Below are 6000 nucleotides of genomic sequence, written 5' to 3' on the forward strand. Positions count from 1 at the left end.
AAGGAACAAGTCAAATAATAACATCGTATGTTTATGTAGTATCCTAGTGACACTTCATCTTCACATACTGTCTACAATTTAATCTTTCAAAGAACTTTATGAGGTGGATAAGGCAAGCCTCATAACTTGTGTTCTAGCAGCAGAACCATCAGAATCTTGTGCCCATACAGCGTTCTCAGACTTTCACTTTAACACATACTCTGCCTTTGCAAGCATTCATAGCAACTCAAATATTCATAGCTACAATCCATCACTATAGATAATATCTAAGCAGTACTAAACAAACATGACATTTTCATTTTCTGTAACATCTTTAAGTCAGATAGGAAGATACTACATACGAATTCAACTCAAGAACTGTAGAACCTAAAGGATATGATAGACTTGTCCTCCTGGAGAAAAAGGCCTTAAGATCGTCCTAAGTGCGTATCCCAAAGTCTGCTATTTATTTGGTCAGGTATGGGTCCATATCCTTCTGTTAAGGAGAAGGCTTACAGAAAAAGTCATATAGGTTTACCTGGGTTTGCTGGTCTGTGACTTCATTCCAAAGTCAAGGTGGAGGAGTGCTGGGATCTCAGCACATGGGTCTGTGTGCAATAAAGAGATCATTTCTACCACCCTTCCAACCGCCAGCCCTTGAAGAGAAAGCTTGGACTCAAGCCCATGGTGACAGAGAAGCCCAGCAAGGGTAGCTTGCCTAGAGAAGGGTCCAAAGGTAATTAAGAGAGATACTATTGCCCATTGGTAGAGCTGGTCTGAGAGACCTTAAAGTGAATGGAGTTTCTCTGCTGCTGTAGAGAAACTGTGACATACAAGATACTCCATATAACTGTCCAGCCTCAGCTACCTTGAAATCTTGAAGATTTCTGAATGCATCCTGCTATCTCAATTCACAAGACTTGCACAAACTGCAATTTAGAATAATCATCTTTACTTGCTTGCCTTCTACTCGCCCTTTTTGACACAGCTCAATCATCACCTCCTCCAGGAAGCCATCTTTTACAATCTGCATCCCTCACCACCACCTTACATGCTTCAGGAGAACACCATGCTTATCTTTATGATGGTTCTTCACATTTGATTGTAACCAGCTTGTCTAGTTTAGCTACAAGACTCTAAATTACTAGAGAACAGGAGCTACATTATCATCTTTGTATTCCTAAAACCTAGCATAGAGCCTGGCACATAACATACACTGAATGAAAGAAAAAAGGAATGCCTACCCTGCCTCCATCCCAAAACTTCTGATTCCTTCTGATCCCTCAGTTTGGTAGTACATACAAATCTTCTCTCTGAATTATTACATTTAGCTTTAGCTCTTCTCCTGCTTATACTTGGCCAGATTTGGTTGAGAGGCTCTTGACCAACAAAGCCTGGTGGGATCCTCCTTGTCCAACAAAGCCTTGGGGTCCTCCAGCCAAAGAAAGAAGATATAAACAACCCATTCTTGCTTTGGTTACCTCTGACATCACAGCTATCACCAGATACAGTCCCATCCAATTCCAGAACAAACTGGGCTAGAGCTCAGCAGGTTATTAGTAGCTCCCTCTCTACCTAGTTTACTTTGTTAAAATAATCTGGTCAGACATTCATGGTCTGGTGCTTTGCTTTGCTATCATTACCCTATCTATTCTGAGCTGCTAATAGGCCTGAATAATCTTTCGGGCCATATTTGCTCTTCCCAGTCTTTGCCATCAAGCTAAATTTTTCTTTTACTTTCCTGCACTTCCAATCAGGAGGTCTTCCCTCCTAACAAGCAGTCTTTGAAGTCCATTGTGATGCAGAATTCGTTATACCATCTTATTCTGCTTGCTTCTCTTGGATTTTTCTGCAACTCTGTCCTTCTATTTCCATACTTCCTTTTGAACTTAGTTTATCACAGACAGTTCTGTTCTGGAACCATGACCTGTACTTTGCTTGGGGTTTTTTTTCTACTCGTGTTTGCCTTTTTTATTCCAAATTAAACTTCCAGAAGCATGCTCTCCACTGAAGATAAGAATAATCAAACTGAAGGGCAGCATAGATTTAATATATTACTAAGATAAACTACTCTGAAATTTTCCCCTCAAAGTAATGAAAATTTATATTGTTTGTAGATCTTGTCACTAACATTGAATCGGTGATGAACCATTTAGAAAAGCCCTATTATAGGGCCACAATTAAGAACTTGAAGCAGCTAGGGAGTTTTCTCCACAAACTTTCACGTGATCACACTGTGGACACTGCGTTTCATGGCATGTCCATTTTTATAGGTTTATTTATGAGCACAAAGAGACTTAGCCTCTACTGCTTTGGCCTTCCAGCTTGGACAGACTGCTGCTATTTTAACTACATTTCCCCTTAGAAAGAGCACAGTCAACAGTTCCAAATTCCTGAGAGAACCATAACTGTTTATCCTGAGAAAAGTGAATCACACATCATTTGGAAATTTGTTACTATTTAAGCCACTATCAGCTTGTTTTTTTGTTTTGTTTTGTTTTGTTTTGTTTTGTTTTGTTCAGAGTGCTTTCTTAAGGCCCAAAGTTCCATACTTAGCCCCAGCACTCAAGGGTGACTGGTCCCAGGAATCACTCTTCTGGAGAATAGCCTGGGCAACTGGATACCAGGAACCAACACATCCTAAAATGGAAAGTCTCAGGGCTCAGCCAATGTCCCCCATCAGGCAAAGAACATCACTGCCTTTTAAATAATAGTGAAAATGACCAGGGCTTGCCATGTCTGGGGCTAGGACAGTCTAAGACTTAACAACTTTAGAACTCAGAAAGTCTTACCTAAGGGTCACTTTTGGAGGATTGAAGAAAGCCCAATCTATATGAAAAGTCATGCTCTAGAATAAAAAGGAGTCAAGTAGCTGCTTTCTGCAAATGCATTTCTGACCTCGTCTGTGGATATGTGCTTACCTGGGCCATCTTAAGTTTAGAGGGTTCCAATTTCCTACTCAGTCCATTTATTCAGGTCCACTCCAAATCCAGCTGAGGTTGCCTTTCTTAGGTAATACCAGATCAACCCTTTTTGTTTGATATTTGCCTCAAGCCCCTCTGCTTTTCCCGCCACATTCACCTCTGCCCCACCCTGATTATCCAGCAGGGATCCACGCTAGAGAATATGGTCCAGAGCAAGCATGACGATACCCGGGAATAAATCTTCCAAATCCATATCCTTGGAGAAGATGCTTCTCTGCAAGTATCAAGAATTGTTACAGCTCTATGATTTTACCAAGCCTTGCAAGCTGACAGCCTGCCATAGTTTCTTGGAAACTGGCAGAAAACACAAGACTCTTGGGATGGAGACAAAGAATTTCATTACTCATGGCACAGTTAGCACATTATGCCTCAATGTTCATATTGGGCTCTTTATCCCTCAAGTTCCATAAGGCTTACACAGAGCAGCCTAGGTAGATGTTGGGTTTGCATCACAAATGAGAAACTCTGAGCTTAAAAAATCCCAACCTTTATTATAAAAGATTGGACTACAAGAAATTATGTCCAAAGTTGCTTGAGAAGACAAAAATAAAAATATACTGAACAGCAAACAAACTGGTCCTCTGCTCTAGAGGGAGATTTTGTTCACTATTGAACATCTTTGAAGAGATTCAGAACAAAAGGCAATCAGGACCTCTGCTCACAAGATAAACAAAACCATGAGAAACACTTGGAAAATGGTTTCTTAATGATAAGTTGAAAAAATTAGGGAATAAGTGAATGAATGGCACAATTTACACACATCTTAAGAAACAAAGTAGTGAGTACACTCAACACAAATAGTCGATCCATTCCCTGCTTCTCTAAATAAGTTCACAAGCACATGTCAACAAAGGTCATTTCTGTTCACCAAGGAATATCTTGTTTTATTGTATTAATTTAAGTGTATGTCACTATTTCAGTAATTGATACTCATTTGAATAAATAGTGTAAAACTTTAGTAACACTTTTGAACTTACCAAATGCTATCTACTTCACAAAAAGATTTTCTTTGGAATATAATTCCATTGCTCTGCACACAAGTTATTATACATATTTCCTGATTCTAAAAATCTTTATCCCAAAAACTAAAATGTAAATGACACAGAATTTTGAGATTGAAATTAGTCAAAACAAAGAAGGAACACAGAAAAGCTATACACGAAGACTCTGTTTCCAACTTCCTATAACAGGAGTGGATCACAAACCTTGGAAGGCAGATAGACATAGGTCTATATCACAGGATTAGTTTCACAAGTCCTCCCCATCTTCTGTGACTTCCTTCTTTTAAGTGCCTTGCAATATCTTTTTGAGGATAGGTGCTTTTTCTAAATAAATAAAGTTATTACAGTCAGAAATGGCATGAGCAACATTCAAGGAACTCCAAGTATTATGATGGCTAAGCAGCATTTTGCAAACTTTATTCTGGAGAACAAAAATGTCCTTCTTAATGTTAATAAATATTTTGACACTCAAAAAATTCCTTGGTCAACTAAGTTTGGTAAACTGTACATTAAAGTGGTTTCTCACTGTAGAAACTTTCGGATCCTCTAATTGGGCTAATATAGCTTTGGTTGGGCTAATGTGGTTCATTTATCATTGATCCTCTAATAGATGGACTAGGGATATGGTTTGAAACATTTCCCAAACTTGTTTAAACATGCAAAAATGTTAATGCCAGACGTTTCATATTAAAGATACTAAATGCTATATATTAGAGGACATTAGAGTTCTATAGATCACAGTTTGGACCACAATCCAAGCTAGATATGGGACAGGAAGAATGAAGGTATTGAGATAGTTGGACGTTAGTGAGCAAGGACCTTGAATTTTATCTAAGATATTTGGACTTTCTTATGTAGGCAAGGGGAAATATCCGGTTGACATTCATTTTATCTATTTGGTATGTTCTGATATGGTCATTTTAGTCAGAAACATATTAAAAGATTCTAGTAACTTTCTATTTGGCAATAGATTCTTCCATAGAAGAGGAGAAACAGAAGAGAATCACCTCTGTAAATATCCAATTTCAAAACTTAACAGCCTTCATGTTTAAGAAAGTATTCTTTATGTCTAAGAATTCCTATGTAATCATTTAAATTTTACTTTTTTGTTTTGATGTGCTGTGTTCATTGTTGCTCCTCTTCTTTGAGTTACAGCTCTAGAACTTCATCTTGCAACAGAGACCAGCTGAGATACCAGATCAATTCATGGAATGTCCCTGCTGGAATAAACTCACTCTTCAAGTTTTTATCATTGAGGTTTATTTCCCATAGTTTGATCATGAGCAGGACTATTTTGGATGCTCTAACCAGGTTTTCTTTGTTCCATCATTCAATGAATATTTAATGAGCATCTATCTAATATAAGGCATTGTAGTAAGTGCTGAGAGAAATAAAAGGAGAATTTAGACATACTCCCCTTAAAATCTGAGTACACTTTGGAATATTTTAAGATCAAATTGGCTTAATTTCCCTCAAGCTTTGATTGATTTGTCCACCTAGGAAGGGCCAAGTGTATAAAGAACAGCTTAGTAGGTCAATCAGGGAGTATTTATTGAGCTCCTACTACATGCCAAACACTGTTAGGTGCTGAGGGTGCAGCAATGAGCAAGACAGGCTTAGTTCCTGCCTTCACAGAGCTTACAAATCTAGCTGTCACCAAAGACAATATAGCCAGTGTGAAGTTTTTGTTGGTTATTTGTTCTAACACTTAAAAAAATAAGAGTTAATAGTGTTAATAGTCATAAAAGGGTATTAAGTATATATGGCAAAGTGATAATAATTAATCTAAGAGAAAGATACATGGACATTCATTTTACTATTTTTTTGGCTTTTTTGTTTAGTTGAAAATTTCAAGATAAGGACTTGCAGGAAAGTTTAGTAAGAACAAACCACTGAAAACATTTTTAAAAATTGCTGTCAGATTTGTTCCATCATGTAATACTTCTTTACTTAGCTGTAACATTTTTGGTATTGTGTTTTTCTGATTCAATTGTTTACTTATCAAAACCCCAAAGGCAGAGGCCAAAATATTACCA

This window comes from Manis javanica, chromosome 9 (genome assembly GCF_040802235.1).
Source record: "Manis javanica isolate MJ-LG chromosome 9, MJ_LKY, whole genome shotgun sequence".
NCBI lineage: Eukaryota > Metazoa > Chordata > Mammalia > Pholidota > Manidae > Manis > Manis javanica.